The sequence below is a fragment of the Urocitellus parryii genome, chromosome 8 (assembly GCF_045843805.1).
Source record: "Urocitellus parryii isolate mUroPar1 chromosome 8, mUroPar1.hap1, whole genome shotgun sequence".
NCBI classification, from domain to species: Eukaryota; Metazoa; Chordata; class Mammalia; order Rodentia; family Sciuridae; genus Urocitellus; species Urocitellus parryii.
This window is the reverse complement of record NC_135538.1, coordinates 21566665-21590506: the sequence shown is the minus strand read 5'-3', so window position 1 is coordinate 21590506 and position 23842 is coordinate 21566665. Positions and strand designations below refer to the sequence as shown.

Below are 23842 nucleotides of genomic sequence, written 5' to 3'. Positions count from 1 at the left end.
GCTTCACAATTCTCGTTTTTGTATTGCCATAAATTACATTGTGTGTAGAGAAGTTCTATACAAAAAGAATTTGTCTGTGGATATTTTTCTGAGCCTAAGTGGACTAGAGAAAATTTTATATAAATCTTATATGGCACACAATATGGTTGCTTCATAAGGATAACCAGTGGATTGACATAAGAATATGATAATATTATCAAGGAACCTTTTTGTAAGGACCATAGTTAGAAAATTTTCAGAGATGGGCTTTAGAGACTATATAATCTTGCTACTAATTAAGGATATTGCTTCTGTTAGGGTCCCAAAGGGAAATGATGGCACATTCTAATTTGGATAATTGAAGCATGTTTTATAAATAAGGGGACTATTATAAAATCAGGGATAAGGCTTATAATGGAACACTGGAAAAGGATATCTGGAACCAGGAGGAGGAGAGTCATGCACAGCAGACCAGCTCAGAGAAGCCCTGACCTTCTATGGAGGGGCGCAGGCAGTCCTGCTGTTTGAAATTGATTCCCTGAGCTCATCCCGTGCCTCTGTCCTCCTGCCAGAGTTCTCTACTGGCCAAACCAAACGGAAGCCATGGGGCACAGGCACCCGTTAGAATAACCCATTCAGATCAGCATCCCAGGGCCAAAAGCCGGGTGGAGGCAGGGACAAGATGGATTTAGAGGGGCAAGCAGAAGATGTCACTCATACGCCAGCATTTTTTTTATACGCCAGCATTTTATAGAAATATAGGATTTATTTTCCCCCCTATATTCAGCATTGACAAGTGTTTATAAACATGCGCTGTATAAGATCTTCATACAAATTTAGTTTTAAGGTGTTTTTGTTTTTGTCTTTACCAGAGAGGAAAGAACAATGGGGAGAGGGAACTAGGAATTTAAAGTCTACATTCTATAAAAAATAAAAGACTATTTTCTATAGGAGAGCGAGAGAGATAGTTGTAAGTCTCATTAGGTCTGAGTGTGTCCCTCTAAAAAGCCATTCAGGGCCCTAAGCTCTCTTTCACATGTGACTATGGTAAGATACAGCGCAGATCTACAACTTTTTCAACAAATTGTATTGACAGTCTCCAATGTCTGGGCATTGTGCGAGGCTTTGAGAAAAAAGTAGTATATAAAACAGACACAATCCCTGCCCTTTTGAAGTTTATAGTCTAGTAGGTAAGGGAGGCAAATGATGTAGCGAAAGACTTAAATAGTTTCATAGATTGGATTCATGAAGGTCCCCATCAAGTGCTACAGAACACGGGACCACCAAGTGTCCAAGTATAATATTTAGACATGAAAATCAGAACTGCAGAGCAGCCAGCAATGTACAAAGGGTTTTTAAGCAGTGCATTTCCTCCCTCCCAAAAGAAACATCTTCAACTCAAATTTTAAGTAAGCCAGTTCTGGAAAAATATATCCAAATGTGGTTTGTGAGACAAGACAGTATGGCTACGAGGATCTAGAAAACTCTCCAATAAAGTAGCCAAAGAACTGTCCACATTAAAAGAATTGTTCTATTCTGCACTACCTAAAATAGTAGCCACTCATGGTGGGGACTATGAAGCACTTGGAATGCTGCTAATGAGACTGGGGAACTGAATTTTAAACTTTGTTTAAGTTTAATTAAATTTAATTAGCCACATGTGGGTATGGTAAGATACAGTGCAGATCTAGAACAAGATATGTTAGCTGGGGCTTGCTGAGCACAGCTGCTTCATTTAACTTCCTTTCCTTTCAGACAGGGTTGATAACCATTTCTCCCCCCCCCCCCCGCCCTCCCACATAACATCATGTGCTGTGCAGGGTATCCAATAGGGAGAAATCAAAGACAGGCTAATAAAATAACAAGTGTTAGGAGGTAGAGAAATTGAAACTCTTGCATCTTGCTGGTATGAATGGAAAATGGTGCTTCTGTTGTCAAAATGGTATGATGCTTCTGCAAAAAATTAAACGTAGAATTATTGTATGACCCAGCAATTCCACTACTATGTACGTACTCAAGAGAAATGAAGGCAGGGATTCAAAGAGGTATTTCTATCATGTTCTTAGCAGCATTATTCATAATAGCTAACAGATGGAAGCAACCCAAGTGTCCACTGATGATGAATGCATAAACAATATACATGTATCATATATATTTATATATGATATATGTATTATATAGCATATATTTATATGTACAAAAATATATATATACATACCATAAAAATAAGATTATACACACACAAACACACAGAGACAATGGAATATTTATTAAGGCTTAAAAAGGAAACAAATTCTGATGCATTCTATGATGTGGATGAACATTAAAGACTTTATGCTAAACGAAGTAGACCAATCACAAAAAGATAAATATATGATTCCACTTATATGAGGTACTGAAAGTAGTTAAATTCATAGAGCCAAAGTAAAATGGTGGTTGTGAAGGGTTGGTGGGGAGAATAGGGAGTTGGTATTTAATGGGTACAGAGTTTCAGTTGGGGAGCATGAAAAAGCTCTGGAGATGTACAGTGGCAGTTACCTGACAATGTGAATGGATTTGATGCTGTAGAATTGTACATCATAAATGGTTACAATGGTGAAATTATATATATATCAGAATAAAGAGGAGAGGTTAAACACATTCTCTAGCATGGAACAAACGAAATGGTAGTTGATGATTACTACATGGTGGGGGGAAGTAGGATTAACACTTGGCTGAAGGCTGTGGCAGTGTCGCATGCAGTTCAGATGGGTGGTTGCGTTAAATGACCTCCCACTCCTGAGATCTGATGGCTTTACAAACCCTGAAAATTTGGAATGCCAATGGTGTCCATGATGACAAGTTTTCATATGGCACCATGTCCCTCTCCAAGTGTTGGCCTTGCGGAACTATCTATAGTCCTCATGAGTTTCCATTTCTTAAAACAAAAACCAAAACAACAATAAGACCAAGAACCAAACTGGAGGTGAGAGCCAACTTTTCAACAAAATTTATAAGAAAGAAGACAAGCTGAGGGTGGAGCTCAATGGTGAAGCACTTGCTTAGCATGCACAAGGCCATGGGTTCTATGCCATCTCTGCAAAATCAAATGCAGAAAAAATCCAAGAAAAAATCCAAGAAGACCAACCAGGGATTTTGGTAGCAAACTGCCTTACTGACAACTTCAAACTAAGAGTATCAGAAATAGAACTCTTAATTCCCAGCAATCCTCTCCTTGCCACCTCCCACCACCCCATTACCTACATCTCTGGAGGTCTTCCCCATCTCAACATAAGGGCCTCTTTTCTTCTAGCTGCCCTGAGTAAAAACTCAACTCTTTGACTCTTCTTTATCACATTCTACATTTCATTGATCAGCAAGTCCTTGCAGAACCTGACCACTTCTCAGCTCCACTATTATGGCTTCATATTAGTCAGCACTTTCTACAGAAACAATCAAGAGAATAGCTAGCTAGCTAATGCACATACAAATGTATTTATGAGGAATTGGCTTAGTTATGGAGGCCAAGAAGTCTCAAGACAGCATTCAGCAAGCTGGAGACCCAGAAGAGTTGATAGTGGAGTTCCAGTCTGAGCCCACAGGCCTGAGAAGCAAGAGAGCCAATGGTATAAGTTTCAGTCTGAGTCCAAGTCCAAGGTGGGAGAAGACTGACATCTCATTTCAAAGACAGGCAGAGAGAGAATGCACGGTCCTGTACTCAGCCTTTTTGTTTTATTCAGGCCTTCAGTGGGTTGGATGAGGCCCACTTGCTTGGGGGAGGGCAATTTGCTTCACTAAATCTACCAAATTTTAATCTCATCCAAAAACACACTTATAGTTATACCCAGAATAATGTCTAGCCAAATATCTAAGCATGCCATGGCCCAGTCAAGTTGATGCATAAAATTATCACGGCTACCTGCTTCCATCTTTGTCCCTTAGTCTATCCTCATTACAACAGTTCAGACACAACATGTCACACCTCTGCTAAAAATTCTCTAGATGTCTTCTACCTTGATTAAAGGAAAATTTAAAAACTACCATGACCACTAAGGCCCTATAGGTTAGGTTCTCCATCTCTAGCCCCACCCTCTCTTACTCTATTCTTCCCAAACATGTTTCTCCAAAAAGCCAATCAGGCTCTTGCCTCAGAGTCTTTATATCTGCATACCTGTAAGCTTAAAGTGGTCTTAATCCAAAAATGCACACTGTTTCCTTCTTCAATGATTTTCTTATCTTAAAGGCCTTTGCAATAAATCCATTTTTAAAATGTAGCACTTCTCACACCTCTATTTTCCTTCTTTTTAAGTTAACTATATTTTAGAACAGTTTCAGATTTACAAAAATAATGCAAAATGTATAGGGAATTCTCATAAACTCTGTTCCCAGTCCCACCTATTATTACCATCTTACCTTAGTATGATATTCTTACCACACAAATGAACCAATCATGACACTTGATTAACAAAAGCTCATACTTCATTTGGACTTCCTCACTTTTTACCTATTGTTCTTCTTCTGTCCCAGTATCCCATGTAGGATATCACATTATATTTAGTTTTTAGGTCCTTTAGGTTGTGGTGGTTTTTCAGACTTTCTTTGTTTTTGATGACTTTGACCTCTTTGAGGAATATTGACCAGGATTTTGAAGGGTGTCCCTCTGAGTATTTGACTTTTTCTCCTCATAAGACCAGGGTTATGGGTTTGGGAAGGAAGACCATAGAGAGAAAATACCATTTCCTCACCATATCAAAGGTACAGAGCATCAATATGATTTGTGGCAGTTGATGTTGACCTCGAGCACTTGGATAAGGTACTGTTTCTCAGGTTTCTCCTGTAAAACTACTTTTCCTCCTTTCCACCTTGTACTTTTTGGAGGGAGACAGTATGCACAGCCCAAACTTAGAATGGAGAGTCTCTTCCTTGGGAGCAGAGTATCTACAGAAAATATTTGGAATTCGGGGGAGGGGGGTGGTGTCTTCTCTTCCCATTTATTTATTCAATAATTTATTCATATGAGAATGGACTCACGAATATTTTTTACTTTGAGTTGCAATCCGGTATACCAATTGTTCTCATCTTTGGCCATGGGAGCTCTTTTAGTCCTTCCCTGCGTGGTTTGACATTCCCCCATCAACGCAGGGTGTGTGTGTGTGTGTGTGTGTGTGTGTGTGTGTGTGTGTGTTTTACATAAGACACACTTTCTCTGTTTCTCTCTCTACACTAAATTTACTGCCATAGCCTTGAGGGCGAAATCTTGGCAGGACTTTTACCACAGTGGCAGCCTTAGTGTTATCCGGTGAATGTATGGACAGGGCTGGCGTCGAGTTTCACTTGGCCGGTCCTAGGCTGGCCATGGGAAGGCTGCATACAGGTTGCTGTGACCCCAGCCTCCAGGGCCTCCGCCTCGCAGGTCGGGGCTGGCTCAGGGCCGGGTACAGCCTCTGGCAGCCACACCCACCTCCCAACAGTTTCAAGCGTCCCGGCCACAGAAACGCACTGGACTGCAAATGTCACCAGCTCAGCGGGGTTTCCCCGGGCAAATCCAGCGCCCCGGACCGGGCCCACCTTCCTGGCCTGGGGGCTAGAGAAGAGGGGAGGGAATGCCTGAAGCGGAAAACACTCTCACGGGCTTGACCAAGCCGCCCACGGCAGCGTCTGGGGGCGCACGAGTGAGGCCACCGCGTGTCCGGGGTTCCGGGCAGTCAGCAGGGCGCTGACTGCAGTTGGGGCGGGAACCGGCGCGCGGAGAGCGCTGCCGTCCCGGGGCGGGGCCTGGTCCCCAGCTGTGGTGGCTTCCCCAAGCGGCGGGGGCTGGGCCGGCGGCGCCCAGATGCGGCCGCGGTGGCGCGGAGCTCGGGCGGCAGTGGATGATCCCAGCCTCGGCGGCGGCGGGAGTCACGAAGAGCGGAGCGGCGGGGAGGCGCGCAACAGGTTTCCCCGGCGTCGCGGCGCCCACCGCGGGACGTGCGCCCGAGCAGCACGGACTGGTCGCCTCGCACGCTCGCCCCGGATCGTGGTTGGTTTTTTTCTCTGTGGGTCCCCTTCCCTCTCCCTAACTCGCCCGGAGCCAGGACGCGCCTGTCCCGCTGAGCGCAGAGCGCGGGGTGCGACCAGGACCCCAGCTGCTGGGTGCCGGATGCTGTAAGGTAGGTAGGATTACGGATCTGCCAGGTCCCCAAGCCGCCTCTAGGTATGTTGGGGACACGCGTCATTGGGTTTCTCCTGTAGAGAGGAATGCCTTTTAAATCTCCATTATTATTATTTTTAAATTATAGAGGACAAGGGATTGAGGATTTAGTGCTTCGTAGGAATTATTTCCAACCTACCTGTTGAGAGGCAGCATTTATTAAGCATCTAAGACCACTTTTAAGTTGAAAGGTTGAAGTGTTACTGTTTTAATTAAGGGGGACTGCATTTCAGTTCGATCACATCTTCACTTCCTATAGGGTGCTCTTTCTCAAAAACACCAGAGTGAATACTCCTTGACTTGAACTTGATGATATGACTCAGGAACCAGGAAACATGGAGACATTGATACAGCCTTGAAACAGTTTCCACAGAAAGCCTTTTTTTTTCGTTAATAGAGAGAAGTAGTGGCAGCGCCTAGAACCATATTGTACCGGGAGGGAATTCTCTCCTTTTCTACTCTCCACTGACAGCAGAGATGTGCATGACTTCCTGTGGTTCTCACGCACTTGTTTAAGCCATTTCTCAGCAAAGGGAGGAGTTGTTATTTGCACATGAGTATCCAAAAATGACTCACAGGACTGCTTTCTTAATTGTGAGACCTTGTTAATGAACTTTTGAAAAGTTTGTGCTCCGTGCTTCATCTCCTTCCCCCCCCCTTCCCCCTCAACCATATTTAAAATAAAACTACAGATGTGAAATACCTGTGCTGCCAAACTGGGGCAGGCCGGGTAGAAAGTAACTATTCAAGTTTTCAGTTTCTCAAAGTGCCTAATGGGACAACATACCAGCTACAGTCACTAAGCTGATCTAAGATAACTCTTAAAATCATGTGCTTTGCCACAGAAGCCCAAGAGAAAATTAATTTCATCATTTAGTACCGTTTTACTATTCACAGTATGGTAAAAATAAGTCATTTTATGAAGTGATGGTAAGTCCTCTGAAATCAAATATTTCAGACAGTTTGTCTTTATTAAATTGGTGCTATTTCAATTGCTTGAAAATTGTTGAAGAAGGTGGATATCAGAGTTGAGAAATTAAAATGTTAAAGCAGACAAGTTCCACTGTAGCTTTTAGAAAGGGACCCTACAGGATGTCAACACACAGTAGGGAGAAGGAACTGTCAACTCCCTGGGAGCTGACTTGAGCTGAGTTCCACCTGAGACAACAGTTCCCAGGCACCCTCTGTGCCAGCTTCTTTACCTAGCTCTGGTTGTACAACCAGCCCAGGGCCTAAAGATTCAGGGAAGGCCGGCAAGTTATATTAGAAAATTCAATATAGCAAGGGGCGTGCTATCATAAGTTACAACCAACGTGGAGTTTCTGTCCCAGTCTTACTGATGTTTCTGCAGTTCTGGGATTTGGAATGCATTAGGTCATTGCTGAAAGAACAGGGAAGGTTTTAGTTGAGTCATCAGCTTATCTTTGTAGGCAGCCTATTCTTCCTTCAACAAGTGGTTTAAAAATACACTTGAGAGGTATAATTTTAAGGAATTTGAGTTAACCATATTTCATATTACCTAATGACCATATAAAAATATACCATCTATTATCACCCCTGGATAATTGCAGGCACTTTCAGTTATGTGCCTTTTAACAAACGGAGTGACTAATTAATAGCTTATAACACTATGTTGAAGCAATTTTATGCTCATTATTCTTGTACAGAAGTCTGTCCTGATCTGAGGTTTGGCTTTCCATGACTTCAGTTCCCTGGGGTCAACTGAGCTCCAAAATATTAAATAAAAACTTCACAAATAATAAAGCATTTTGAGAGACAAAGAGAGAGGAAGAGAGGCCATATTCACATAAATTTTATTACAATATTATCATAATATTAAGGTATCATAATACCTTAATATTATGATTAATCTCTTCCTGTGCCTAATGTATAAATTAAACTTTATCATAAGTATGTGTATAAAAATACAGCATATATGGGATGAATATTATCCAGTTTTAGGCATCCACTGGGAGTCCTCAGACCATATTTTTCAAGGATAAATGGAACTACTATATGTTAAAATTTCCCATTTCTCTGAGATAGTCAACCAGAAGAGGAACCAATGCTAAATTTTTACTTACATTTTCACATTTAATTTCTCCTTTGAGACCCTCAAAGTTACATTTTCTATGAGGAAAAAAAAAAAGGTTAAGAGTTTTATTTATCACTGTGCTCCCTGATCTTGACAAAGGCCTGAGTCATGACAGGTATAAGAAGTATTTATTGATTTGAATAATGAACCTTACATGAGAGGAGGAGCTGTTTGGTAGATAGAGAGGTAGGAGACCCCCAAAGAAGGAAGAACACATACAGCAGAGTGCAACAGCATTGTGTGGTCAGGAAACTCCAGCCTGTGGTGTGGGCACTGGGGGAGGGCTGGAGAGACAGGCAGGGCCAGATCACCAAGGTCCATGTGCCAGGTAAGAGCTGAGGTTTTATCCTAGATACCTTTGAACAAACGGATGGTGTTGTCAGATACATGCTTAAAAAACAAAACAATTTAGGGAAATAAGGCATAGAGTAGAATAGCTGAAAGTGACCTTGACCTTACATTATTATAATATCCGAGGTGAGAAATTAAAGAAGGCTTTAATGAGGCAGTGACAGTGAGCAATGGAAAAGGGGGAAGGAGCTGAGAGATGTGCAATGGGTAGAACCCAGTTGCAGTTTTAAAGTGTACAGTGAGAAAGGGGGAGGAGTTAAGATGATACCTGCATTTCTAGTTAATGACAGGATAAGTGGAAGAAAAGGTTTGGGCTGGTGGATGATGAGTAGCTTGCACAGTACTTGACATATAATCAGTGCTCTCCTTAAGCAGTTTTGGATGGTTAATAATAACTAAATACCTGTGCTAGATACTGTCCTAAGTTCATTACGTGGATTAAGTCCTTTACTCCTTACAGGAATCCTGTGAGAGAAGAAGCTACCTTGACGGGTGCAATGTTAATAGTTGACAGAGCCAGGAATTGATCCCAAGCACCAAAGCATGCATTCTAACCACTCTGCTCTAATATGCTTCTCAGTGAACAAATGAGGTTTTGGACTATGTGAACCCAAGTTGGAGTCATTCTCCTCATCCCAGCAATTCTTCCCCTGCCAGGAATACCCCCAATACACAAGATGGGCCCCCAGAGGCCCTCTTGTGCCATATGGCACCCCTTCATCACCATCATTCCAAAAAATACACAATTGATCTAGGAATAAACGTGGAGAGATCAGAAATTTCTCCTGGGAATTTAAACATTTTAATGGAGACTCACAGGACCTGAAGTTTCCCAGAACTTCAACCATTGTTTCCACAGGGCTGTCTTGGTTACCATACTTTCCTAGCATTGTATGTTCAGCTCTTGATGTTTCTTTTTTCTTTTGGGGTACTGTCTATTGAACCTAGGGTCTTGTGCATGCCAGGTAAGCTGTCGACCACTAAGCTATACCCCAGATCTTTTTATTTTATTTTGAGCTAGCCTCTCACCAAGTTGCAGAGCTGGCCTCAAACTTGCATCATCCTGTCTCAGCTCCTGAGTGGCTGGGATTAGAGATGTATGTGTGTTCACTTTAGCTGGCAGCTTTTTGTGTTTCTTAGGTGTATTTTGTTGCTAAGCTTTTCCACAGGGAAGCAGGAAGGCTGGATGGACAAGAGGTTATTAATCTATGGATTGGGCTATTGGTAGAAGAGTCACCTAGCAAAAGTAGGTAGGGACGCACCAACTTCAAATCGTATGTTCCTGCCTTGTGATCTGTCATCTGTGGCCTATTTTGTTCTGGTTTTACCCTGAAACAGGTGCCTTACCTGCCTCTGCTGTGTCCTTGCCCTCTAGGTTTTAGCTTGGCAGAATGATTCCAGTTTCTTGGATTCAGGTCTTGATTTCTATTTGAGGTATCTAAGTAGATGCCTTGGTCCCCCAAAAGGCATTTGGAACAACAACCCTATCCCTCCCACTACCCATCAAAATGTCTAGCCCAAATTCATCACTATTCTGTTTGATGATTCAAGCTACCCTGATTTGGGTTGACACCCTGATTTTGTTCAGAAAGCAGGGTCTGATTATCTTTTCCTCAAAGACTGTCAGTTTGGACCAATTAAGAATTATAAACAATGGCTGGGCACTGTGGCACATGCATGTAATCTCATAGGCTTAGGAGACTGAGGCAGGAGGATTATGAATTCAAAGCCAGGCTCAGCAATTTAGCAAGGTCCTAAGCAATTTCGTAAGAATCTGTCTCAAAATAAAACACAAAAAGGTCTGGGGATGTGGTTAAGCGCCCCAAGGTTCAATCCCTGGTACGGAAAAAAAGGAGTTATAAACACTGAATTAATATTGTACCCCAACTGAATCAGCAAAGTTGCTGGAAATTTTAAGCTCTAAAATGTTCAGATATCTAAAACTTAAAGTTTTAAAAGTTTTCTTCTCATATGAATTACGTGTTTCATTTGACATTTCTTCAGATTTACCAGGAGATCAAGATGTTGTTAATTGCCCACTGTATGAGAGCAACAGAAAGCTTTCTGGGGTGATCCACACACCTGTCCCTCGGTTTTGATTCTGTATGTCCAGCTGTAATCCGTTCAGTGCTTGGATAATAAGAAAGGGAAAGGTTTCAGCCAATATTTCATGTGGGTTTGTCCTGCTTCTTCACTTCTTTGGTTTTTCTGAGAGATGGGAATTGCTGGAATTGAGCACTCTGGTAGATCTGAGTCCCCTCCCAGTGCTAACCATTCTATGATTTTCCCTGGCAGTGAAGCGCTCTGTCAGCTGAGCCCTTGTGGGCCACTCCTTCTGAACCTCTCAATACCATCCATTGGCTGTGTGTCTCACTCAGGTTCCTTGTAAAGCTTCATAATTTCCTAATTTTTAGTGTAAATCAGAGTTTTAGAATGGGTAATTCTCAATTACCTTTGAGATAATTAAATGTTTTTTTTAACTGAAAGTTGTTTGTTTATCTTTTTAGTGAATACTAAGATAATTCAGGTGCTAAGTCTCCTAGAGTAGTAATTCCATAGCATATACCCAGCTGTTCTACTTGTTTCCCTATCCAAAGATATGGAGCAATGTTCCTTGCATAACTTATTGGGTAATGATGTACAATTTCAGCTTTTTGGAATAGTGGAAATTACTCTTCATATGGAAACTGAGAGTTTCCATGTGACACAAGTATTGTTCTGTCTGTTTCTCCATTTTAGGCTTACAGTCATGCACATCTCTTCTCCTGGTTTTAGTTATAATTTTCTACTATCTACCTTGTCATATTGATTGGTGACACAAATCTATTGATTTGGGGTACAGTAAGATATAGTGTGTAAACTGAATTTCGTAATATTTCTGTATTTCCCCCCTCCCCCTCCCCTATTCCCTGATCACTGTATGGTAAATCAACATAATATATTTAGGTGACAATATTATGTAGGTCTATATTATTTACAAACTTTTCCCATATGTATTCTCTTTTAATTTTCATAACAGCCTGAAAAACAGTATTACTATTGTTGTTGTTGTGGCTGTATTAATGTTTAATAGAGGAAGGAAGCTCCAGAGAAATTGAGTGACCACCTCATACCCTAGATGTTGTGTGCAGAAGTCAGCTACATTATTCTGTCAGTTCTTGATGGATAGGGGCAAGTTCACTGTTGCAGGACAAGTTCCCAGGAAGCAGACACCATGAGACTCTGAGATTTGCATAGGAAGTTTTTATTGGGAAATGATCTGGGGATGACACAGGGTAGAGAGGGGAAATGGAAGGATTGCTTAGAGGGAGAAATGGAATTTCAGTGTGTGCACAACTCTAAGCTTTGGGGCTGGGATGGCCTTCAGAATTGTTTTGCCACCATGAAGCAAGTGTGCTAGACTGCAAACCTGTATATCATGTTATGGGACTGAATGTTGTAGGCAGTGGGCAATTGTAAAACAATAGTGGGTATTTATATATCTAAACTTAACAAAGGAACTGTAAAAAAGCAGGATAAAAGATTTTAAAACGCTGCACCCTTATAGGGCATTTGCTGTGAATGGAGCTTGTAGGACTGGAAGTTGCTCCAAGTGAGCAAATATGGAGGCCTAGGGTGTGACTGGATCTACCAGAGACTTTACAAACACAGTTTTTTTGGCTAGCAAGAAGAAGAAGAAGCTATAGCATTTAGGCTATGTTAATTAATTAATTAATTATTTTTTTGTACCAGGGTTTGAACTCAGGGGCACTCGACCACTGAGCCACATCCCAGCCCTATTTTTGTATTTTATTTAGAGATAAAGTCTCGCTGAGTTGCTTAGTGCTTCGCTTTTGCTGAGGCTGACACTGAACTCACAATCCTCCTGTCTCAGCCTTCCGAGGCGCTGGGATTACAGGCATGTGCCACCACACCCAGACGTTAAATTTATTTTTAAAATATTTTTCTTCTTTCAACAATAAATTAAACTTATCTTATTGTAGCTTTTTTTAATATAAACTTTTACATCTTTAAACACTTTTTGACTCTTGTAATAACAGCTTAAAACACATGTACATGGTACAGCTGTATACATTTGTTTCTTTATGGCCTCATTCTATAAGCTTTATTTCTGTTTTTCAATTTAATTTTATTGTGTTTATTTATTTTTATTTTTTGGCTGTTTAATTTTTGTTTGTTTGTTTGTTTAAAACCAGGATGCAAACACACATTGGTCTAGGCCTGGGCAGGGTTGGGATCACCACTGTTACTGCCTTCCACCTCCACATCTTATACCACTGGAAGGTCTTCAGGGGCAATGACAGGCTTGGAACTGTCACCTGCTATGGTCACAAGGCCTTCTTCTGAAACTCCTGCTGAAGGATCTTCCCAAGGCTGTTATTGAGATATTGTTACTTTTATCAGAAATACATTGGTGGTGAGTTGCTTGGTTGGTTTGTTGTTTTAATCATAGATTTGCTCAAAAGCAGATAATGTACCATGAACATTCCTCTCTACTAATGAAAGCCTTTGATGTTGGAGTCCATATTTTTAGACTTTTTTAAGGGACCTGTTGAGGTCTGCAGAAGCTTCTATATACCATTTACAGTGAATGTTCTTGGTGATTCTTCTTTTCTTCTGCATTTCCCTTTTCTCTTTGCTTCTACTTCAGCTGCAGGCTCACCAGGCTGTAGTAATTTCTCAGCTCCATTGTAATCTTATGGGACCATGCTCATACAGCTGCCTGTCTGTGAGCAAAATGTTGTTAGATAGTGCATAACTATATTAGGCTACAGTTCCCCCCCACCCCACCCCTTTTTTCCTAAACCCTTGATCGGTCCCAAACCTGTCCAGTGAATCTTAGTGTGTAACCTATAAATTATAAAACATCAGAATTACGTAGAATATCTCAAAACAAAAACTAAAATACCAAACAAAAAGAGAAAGAAAAATCCAGAAAACAAAAGTCCAGGGCCACATTCTAGATCCACTGGAACAACCTATGGGTGAAGCCCGTGAATTCACATTTTCAGCAGGTTTTCCCCAGATGATTCTGACACATGCTCTAATTTGAGAACTATTGCTCTAAAACCTTATGCCTTTGATGACAGCCAGGCATGTTGGGATTTTTCAAATTGCCTAGAAGCCCTGGGGTCTGTGGGACAACAGAGGAGCAGGCTTGAGCCTGCTGAGTCCCAGCAGGCTTGATACAGTGAGAGTCTTCCCTTGCTTTCCATTCAAATTCCTGAAGTGAACAAGAAAGAGTCTAGTCCAAATTTTTTGGCTAGCAAGAAGAAGAAGAAGCCGTAGCAACAGGATGAGGAGGAGAACGAGGAGGGGAAGGGGAAAAAGGAGGGGGGGGAATAGGAAGAAGAAGAAGAGGAAGAAGGAGGAGGAGGAGGAGGAGGAAGGGGGGAGAGGAAGGGAGGGGAGGGAATGGGGAGGTGTGCCCCTGGCTTGACCTTTCACTATCTCACGTAGCAGGACAAGACTTGCCCAATGGCTGCAGACAAAGGAGAGGAATCCATGAATTTACAGGAATTAGTAAACTTTCTAGAGTATTGGGAGGTTCTGGGAACTCTTAAGCCAGATGAAGTTTTGATGTATTATCATAAAACTTCAATGACCATCTACTAGGATCAGCGAATCTTTTGGAAGGAAGGTTAAACATTCATAAATGCAGGCAAATATATTGTCTAAGTCACTGAAATAGGCAATAATTTTTCTTTAAAGGGGAAAGCACTTAAGCCTGTCAATCTTGAGTCAGATCATTGCAGGAAATGTTAGTTACTCAAAGAATAATCTGATAAACTGCTAGCACACTTTGGTGTGTCTTATTCCCTTCTGCAGCACCAAATTGCTGTCATTTCTATTCCCTCCATGCTTCATGCCTCTGATCAGGTTGTCTCTGTCTGAGTCCCCTTCCCCTTCTCCCTACCCAGCTAATGCCTGTTAAAACACTTTGAATGAGCTCAGACACCATCTTCTCTAGGAAGCTTTCCTCCCCATCAGGGCGATTGAGTTTGACATCTTCCACTGAGCTGTCAAAGTGCTCCCATAGATCTCTCTATTATTGCATTTATTATCATTATTCTCCCTTCCAGCCTGTGAGGACAAGGAATGCCTTTCTCATCTCTGTGTACAAAAAAAACTAGCCTCATAAAAAAATTAAATGAAAATAAGCATTCAGTGAGCATATTTATTCATCAGGTATCTATTGAGGATTTCCTAGATACTGGATGCTTAGAGTGCATTGCAAACACAACAGGTACAGCCCCTGACCCTGGGGAGCTTATGGGTGAGCATTAAAGAAAAAAAAAAGAACAATTAAGAAGACACTATGCTGTTGTAGAGCTGGGAACCCAGCCTAGCCTAAGGTTGAAGAAAATGTCTCATTCTCATGAAACATAACTTATATCAAAATAGAAGCTAGGAGGCTGACTTTTGTTACAAGACAGGGAATCTCTTTTTCTTTTTTTTGGGGGGGTACTGGGGCACTCCACCACTGAGCCACATCCCCAGTCCCTATTTTGTATTTTATTTAGAGACAGAGTCTCACTAAGTTGCTTAGTGCCTCACTGTTGTTGAGGTTAGCTTTGAACTTGAGATCCTCCAGGCTCAGCCTCCCTAGTTGCTGGGATTTCAGGTCTGTGTCTCTCCAACCAGCATCAGGGGACCTCTTTTTAACAAAGGAAGATCTTTGGGTCTATCTAGTTCGAAAACATTGATAAATCTTTCACGTGTAGGTGTCCAGTATGTGAGCACACATGTTGGCAAGGAGACAACAAGAAAAGGACTCTTCCATTTATTGAGTAAAACTGACAGTAAGAAACAAGGAGTTTTTGTGTGTCTTGCTCAATTTTTGTGTCATTATTAGAAGTGAGTTTGTTCATCAATATGTAATATGCAGTGCAGGAAAATAAACTGACAGCTCTGAACATATAAACTTTCATTACAGATTTTAGAAAATTAATTTTAAGGATCTGATTGTTCGGTGACCACATCTTGCTCCATTATTATTATTATTATTATTCCTTCTTATTTCTCACAGTAAGTTGTAAGCTTAATTGGGTATAGGAACAACTACTTTTTGGTTGAACCCAGGGGCACTTGAACACTGAGCTACATCTCCACCTCTTTTTATTTTTCCTTTTCAGACAGAATCTCACTCAGTTGCTGAGGCTGATCTTGAACTTGTGATCCTCCTGCCTCAGCCTCCCTCCCAAGCCACTGGGATTCAGGCATGTACCACTGCATCCAGCAGGATTTAACTTTTTGATTAAATATTATTAGTAAGTTATTTTTGATTGGCACATCATATTTTGTTCATTTGTGGGACATAGTGTGACTTTGATAGGTATATACAATGTGGAATGAGTAAATCAAGCTAATTAACAGATCCATCACCTTGTTTGCCTATCATTTTTTATGGTGAAACATTTTAAATTTGCTCTCTTATTTTTGAATACACAATACATTATTGATTATAGTCATACAAGATCTCAAAACCTCTTTCTTCTGTCTATCTGGAACTTTGTACCTTTTGAGCAACAATTCCATCATTTTTCCCCCTCCCTGGGCTCCATTAACCATCACTCTGCTCTATTTCTGAGTTCAATTGTATTAGGTTTCATATAAGGAAGATCATGTGGTATTTTTCTTTCTGTGCCTGACATATTTCACTTAGCATAATGTCCTCCAGGTTCATCCATTCTGTCACAAATGATAGGAGGTTCCCCCCTCTGAGAGACTGAATAGTGTATTGTGATGAACCTATATTTTCCTTATCCTTTATTTTTTTAACCTTTGAATTTTTGCAGTATTTTTGTTGCAATGTACTTACATTGATTATATTCAATAAATGAACAATCCTAAAGTTAATATCTAAATGAACAGGCAGCCCTTGGGTTGAAAAAGAAACCAGATTGACATGGTGATACATGCCTATAATCTCAACAACTCGAGAGCTGAGAGGCAGGAGGATCACAAGTTTGAGGTCAGCCTGGGCAACTTAGCTAGACCCTATCTCAAAATAAAAGTAGAAAGATAGAAAGGGCTAGGGATGCAACTCAGTGGTAGAGAGCTTCTGGGTTCAAATCCCCAGTACTAAACAAACAAACAAACAAACAAAAACATTTCTTGTTTAACCTGACATCACAAATTGAATATGCCAACTGCTAACATGTGCATATTTAACCTCTAATTTTCTACCTTGAAAACTTCCCAGTTGACTAATCGCAGGTAAGCACAGATGAAGTCACCATGAAGCCACACTTTGCTGGCATAGGTGAGGGGTGTGTAATGCTCTGCTGTGTCCCATGTAAGTCAATTTGAACTCCAGCATCTCGAGAACACAGACACCAAAAAGATGGAATTAAAAAACAGAAGGCAAGAGGATGTGTAAGTCAGCCTCGAAGGATGCGTTAAGTGAATGGATGCCTTTCCATGCTGTCCTACGGCCTGTCAAGGATTTGCAGGTCTTTTGCCCATCCTTTACGTATTCCTTCAGTTTAGTTCAAGTATTATTTAGTTTATGGTCTTATTTCTTATGTCTTGATTTTCCTGTAAATACTGTATAAAAGGAGCATTTGAATGATCAGGAAATAATTCTAGACATTTGTTCTTAAATTTTCTATTGTGTGTAGGTTGCTAAAGTCTAGGGTAATGGGTTTAGCCATTGTGAATCCAGTCAAATTCTTGAATTTGAACTTTTTGGTAAAGGCTGTGGTGGCAAAATGGAATCTTTTCTCTTTGAAAATGCATGGCACTTTAGAGGATGGAGCGTGTTCATCAAGGACTCAGATTATAGTAGTGTCAACTCACCTGAAAAGATCAACTGTGGCAGAGGAAAGTCCTGCTTAGTCAGCATATTTTTTGTTGTTTAGTTGGAAGATTTCTCAAGTTATTAATTATGCTGAAACTTTGGGTGCTATACATTTCTCCTTTCTGTTGACATCTAAGTTTAAATACACCCACCACTGTTAGCAGCAGCATAAACACAATAAATATATTCGTTTTTATTATTTCAATCTAGTCCCAGCAACTAAAGCATAGATATTCTGTGTATTCTGGTCATTCTGGTCATATTTTGTCATTTTTTGCTAAGTTAGTAAGATATATGTGTATTCTGGTCATTCTGGTCATATTTTGTCATTTTTTGCTAAGTTAGTAAGTCTAAACTAGGATTTATTTTTAATTCATATTTCTTTGTTAAATAGCTGATAATATTTCACATTTTTGAGACTATTTTGTCTCTTAAAGATTGTCTTTCTGCATATTTGTCCCATTTTTATTATTATATAATTTTCTTATTAGTTGGGATCATCTCTTTATGCAATAGTGATTATTTTCATTATGTCTATTTTGGTAAAAACATTTTTTTTTCTCAATCTCTGCTTTAATTTTTAATGTTATGTATTCTTTTTTTTTTGGTTGTTCAGAAGTCTCAATTTTTAAGTGTATGTGTTTTAGGAATTGAACTCAGGGGCCCTTTACCACTGAGCTACATCCCCAGCCCTATTTATTTTGAGAGTGTCTCACTTAATTGCTGTGATTGGCCTCTAATTTGTGATCCTCCTGCCTCAGCTTCCTGAGTCACTGGTATTACAGTTGTGTGCCACCATGCCCACACAGAAATTTCAAATTTTATGCATAGAATTTGGTTGGTTTTCTCTTTGATATATCTTCCACAGCCACAAATTTCATAGAAACTTATTATTTTCCTAAAATATTGGTAAATTTGCCTTTATTTTCTATTAATATTTTGTTATTGATTTTGCATTTTTAATTCTTCCACAGCCACAAATTTCATAGAAACTTATTATTTTCCTAAAATATTGGTAAATTTGCCTTTATTTTCTATTAATATTTTGTTATTGATTTTGCATTTTTAATTCTTTGGTAACTCTGAGGCTTATTATGGGTTTATGGTAAGGATTAAAGAGAATGAAGTTTTGTCTAACTAAATAAGCCAGCTTGGTTGCATATTCATTGATATATATATATATATATATATATATATATATATATATATATATATTTTTTTTTTTTTTAGAGAGAGACTGGGAATCAAACCCAGGACCTTACACATGCTAAGCAAACACTCTTATCACTGAGCTCCATCCCAGCCCTGCTTACATTATTTTTACCATATTATTTTGATGGCTTCTTGTTCATATACTAGCATTTTTAGTGTTATACTGACATATAGTAACATTTTAAATTGGTCTATTTTTTCAATGTTTTATTCATGTCTGTTTGTCTCTATTATTTTCATGTTTGCTGAAGTGTCATTTTTATTATTTTTATTACTGTTTTATGAAGGTGTTAATGTCTGCTAGTACTTCCCTCGATTTGCCATTACTATGTTCTTTTCAATTTATAAAAAATGAATCACTTATTATTTGAGATTGATTTTAGGATCATTTTCTTTTTCAGATGTTTTATTTAAACCCTGGTGGAAAGTTTGGATTTAGTTTAATCAAAAAATTAACTTGGGGAGAGTTTCCGATTCCACTTGTAAATATGAATACATGTTGATTCTAAAGTGGAATCTGTAAAGAGATATTAATGTGAGAGAGAAAAACTAAGCAGAGAGACAGAGACCTCCTAAAGAATTCTTGGTTACCCCCAAGCCAAAATTCACAGGATTGCTCTTGTGGTTGGTGGTTTGTGTTTCCAGAAAACCCCTGCTGCTGGCTTCACCACATACTGGGGACTGAACCAGGGGATGCTCTACTGCTCAGTTACATCCCCAGCCCTTTCTATTTCTTTTGAGACAGGGTCTCCCTTAAATTGCTGAGGCTGGTCTTAAACATTACAATCCTCCTGCCTCAGCCTCCCAGGTAGCTAGGATTACAGGCATGTGCCACCAGGCCCAGCTGCTGCTGCTGCTGCTTTTGGTTTGGTTGTTGTTCTTTCTAGTTTTTAATTTTATCAAATTTATGTGTACTTAGTTCTGTAAGACATTTAGCGAAAAATGAAAGTCTAAGGAAAAAAGTCAACCTTCTTTCCCATTTCTACCTCACGAAAAGCAAAACTCTTCAACCATCTTGGTACTTCACATCTCTAAGTGACACCCTTCTATTAACTATTTCTTGGTCATTCATTGCTGGGCATTAGCTATCGCTTCTCCATATGGGGTGCACACTGCCTGCCCCATCCCACCAATACAACTCTATCATAATTTAAGTTAGATCAATCTTGAATGATCACATTTTTCTGATTATGAAAATACTAATTATAGCTGAGCTATGCATTGTACTATGATGAGTTTCCCATAACTACATGATATTTTTTCTTTCCTGGAAGTTAATTATCTGTTCTTTTTTTCTTTCTTTTTTTTTTAACTTGGTCATACCTATAACCTCATCAACTCCAGATTGTGTAAATCTCTTCAGAAATTTTGATGCATGGAATATTCTATCAATTTCATCTTTCTGAACAAATCTGTAACTTCCTTCCTCATCTGGACAGTAGTCTTATTGGTCAAGTGCACCACTGCGGCTTTAGAGTTTCCCTTTTCCATCACCCTGAGAGGCACGTGCATCCTCTCCTGCATCTCTTGTTAGGATTCTACACCTTGTATCTTTTTTGCTGTGCTTCCTTGTTTTGTTGAAAAGCATTGCTTGTTCTTTTTCTGAGAAAAAAAAAAAGTTTATGATTTACCATAGGTTGTAAAATCTTCTGAGACGGTATATCTGAAGTTTCTATTCAGTCTTTACATTTGCTTAATATCTTGACTGGGTATACAATTCTGGGTTTGGAGACACATTTCCTTAAAAGTTTAAAGCATTGTTAAACTATTTTTTAGTTTCCAATGTTGCTTTGTATAAATCCAAGGCATTTTGGCTCCTAATGTTTACAAATAAGATCTCCCTCTATCTCTCACTTTTCTTCTCCCTCTCCCCCTTTTGCCTCTCTCTCCTCTTTCTTTCCCCTTCTCTTTCTCTCTTTTCTCTCCTCCCTTTCTCTGTCTTCCTTTCCCTCTCCATCTCTCCTCTCTCTCTCTCTCTCTCTCTCTCTCTCTCTCTCTCTCTCTCTCTCTCTCTCTCTCTCTCTTCCCCCTCTCTGTTCTTCTTTCCCCTTCTCATAAGATATTCATTCCCTGGAATTCTTATCATTTAGAATTTGAACGTGAAGAACTAGCCCTCCACATTCTTTACCTTTCTTTTTCTGTCTTTCTGCTCTATAGACGAGGAACATTTATTTTCCTGCCTCAAAGTTACAGGTAATAAAAAATAAGTAAAAAAAAAAAAATCTGGTGCCAGCCGGGCGCAGTGGTGCAAGCCTGTAATCCCAGCAGCTCCAGAGGCTGAGACAGGAGGATCATGAGTTCAAAGCCAACCTCAGCAAAAGCGAGGTGTTAGGCAATTCAATTCTGTCTCTAAATGAAATACAAAATAGGGCTGGGGATGTGGCTCAGTGGTTGATTCCCACTGAGTTCAATCTCTGGTATCCCCCAACCCCCCAAAAATATCTGGTGTCCAACATCTCATGGATCCAGTCAAGCCTCCTGTCTCTTGCTGAGTATGTCTACCCCAGTATTCTCTTTTACCATATTCAGAATATAGTTTTCTGTGCATGTGGAACAGGGGTTGGAAGACAGTTCCACTTCTTAACAAAGCCTCTAACTGAACCAATTTGTTCTTCTCCACCTTCACCCCTTTCCCATAGGTACCCAGCCTTTCATTCTGATTCCTGGGTAACTTAGGTTGTTTCTTGTCCTTTTCCACTGCTAGCTGAGGATTCAGCTTTCTTAAAGCTGCTAAATTAGTTATCAATTGTTCATTTGCCTTAAAACTTCCAAAATTGGGTTGCTACTCTCTTCTCTCCTATTTTTTTTAAAATCCCTATTGGCTTATACCTTTGAGAGAGTTCCCTCAGTGGGGTTTTGTATGGGAGCAAAAGTAACATTCAGTTTGCCATTTTACCCAGAATAGAGAGGGCATCTTTACAAATACATGCTTATTTTCTGGGTGCAGTAGTACATATGCTATTTGTGCATACAAGCAGATATATTTCCCCAAATTGTTCTTTATTATCTTAAACACAGAGGACGAAACATAGGACTGGTATGTTTAAGTGAGCAAGGTTGAATTTGACCAGGGAGTAGGGGTGGTGAGGGCATCTCTGCTTGGAGGGCACCTTCAGAAGGAAAGCAGGATGAGGTGACATCCAGAATCGAATTTTTCTAGAGGAGAATGGATCAAGGGGTTGGGGGGATGCGTGTGACTCAACTGTCATTTGCAGTTTTACCTGTCAACGTTCACAGAAAATGTTCGAATTTATCAACATGAGTAGAAATGTAAGCATTATCTAAAGAACCACTTGCACTGGTGGAGAATCCAACACTGTGGGTCACACACTGTGAGTAGGAACCTCCTGAGGTCCTTACTTGTTGTTACTCTACTTTGCCTAAAACTTGGAGTTCATGCCGGTTTTTCTGACTTTGCAGCCTCATTTATTTTATTTTATTTTATTTTTATATCAGGGATTGAACCCAGGGACACTTAACCACTAAGCCACATCCCCAGCTCTTTTTTATTTTTATTTTTTTATTTTGAGACAGGGTTTTTCTAAGTTGCTTAGGGCTTCGCTAAGTTGCTGAGGCTGGCTTTGAACTTGCCTTAGCCTCCTGAGCTGCTGGGATTACAGGCACGCACCGCCATGCCCAGCAGCAGCCTCATTTAAACCTGAAGCTATTAGATGATTGAATTAAGAAATCTCTTCTAAATACACAGGAAACTGAAGGTATGTTACCCCGTGACCTTTCCAGTTGTCTTTCACTGTGTTGTAAGCCTCTGCTGGGCAGTTGATGATGGGGAAGTTACATAAGTCAGTTTTAGTTTCAGCTGTGTCTATATTTAAATATTTCATCAATCTTATTTTAAATTTCTAACATTTTAATTTCTATTTTTATTGAAAATTTTACATTTTTATTTCTATGCTGTTTGCACATATTTTAGCTGATAAAATTTAAGTATTTTAATGTTGTGTTAAAATCTAATTACAAAGGTTACTCAACAGTAAGAAAAATGAGTTCTGATGTTTGATGTGTATGCATTTCATGGTTGGTAGGAATTATTCTGCATGGACACTCATAACCTGTTCTTTAGCTACAAGGATTTTCTGTGCCTTCAGATGGATAGGAAGTTATTCACTGATTCCTATTATGAACATTGCCAATACCACTGCAAACATGCTTCATCCTTTTATCCAAAATAGAAGTTTACATAGTGTACAGGTGTTGCCTCCACCCCCCAACCCCAACACCCATAGGTGTTAATTCCATATAGCTCTAAACAGAACGATTGCTGCAAGGAACAGAGTACATTTAGGTCATGTGTGTAAAATTTGGTCAGCTGTTGCATTTTAGGTTTTTTTTTTTTTCCTCCCTATAAAGAGAAATTTTACTGTCCTCTTTGATGGGTATCATAGTAGACATTCACTTTGAAATAAAAATGTCATTCTGATAAGTGAGTTTGTTTTCTTGACCCTCTTTTGTGCAAGTCATCTAACTCATACTTCCCCGAGGTGTTTATTAAATATGGGACATTCATGTTCTGTCACCTGAGTTAGAAGAGTAATACAGAAACTGAAAACAGAATAGTGATAATGATTTGGTTTCATAGGATAATTTTAGCTCAAAGGGTCTGTGCATTCTTCCAAAGGAAGAGTACTTGTAGGATTGTGAATAAACTACCCAGTGAGAGGAACTGTTGTGGATGGCAGGAGTTCAAAACACAGATGCTCTTCAACGTACAATGGGGTTATGTTCCTACAATGGAGTTAAAATACCGGAAGTCAAAAATGCATTTAGCACATATGACCTACTGAACATTGCAGTTTAGCACTGCAAGAATCTTTAGAATTTGGGTTGTTCCCATGCATGACCCTGTGGCTGACTGGGAGCTATGGCTCACTATCATTGTCCAGCATCATGAGGGACAATGGTACTGCATAGAACTAGCCTGAAAAAAGACCAAAATACAAAACTCAAAGTACTGTTTCTACTGACAATGTGTTGCTTTTGCACCATATACAGCCACTAACAATAAATCCTCATTAATTAATTGGGTGGGAGGGGAACCTTCCCTTTCTGAGGCACTGATGTTTATACCATCAGGACAATTATTTGGCACTTCTGCTTATGTTTGTTTGTTTGTTTAAATTGTAGCAATAAGCTTTTGTTTTAAATGCCTGAGAATTTACTTTCCAAAAATTATGGAGATTTTTTCCCCATGATTTATATCAGCTTCCTAGTTTGT

The 23842-nt window shown here is 39.8% G+C and overlaps 1 protein-coding gene across 1 annotated transcript in view; it reads left to right on the top strand.

Annotated features, from left to right (window-relative positions):
• The first annotated feature begins 5778 nt into the window (after positions 1 to 5778).
• Positions 5779 to 23842, top strand: part of Stx11 (syntaxin 11) — a 38054-nt gene continuing 19990 nt past the window's right edge. The window contains exon 1 of the mRNA XM_026397619.2: positions 5779 to 5977. The gene's annotated coding sequence lies outside the window, so the exon portion shown is untranslated. The remainder of the gene's footprint in view (positions 5978 to 23842) is intronic.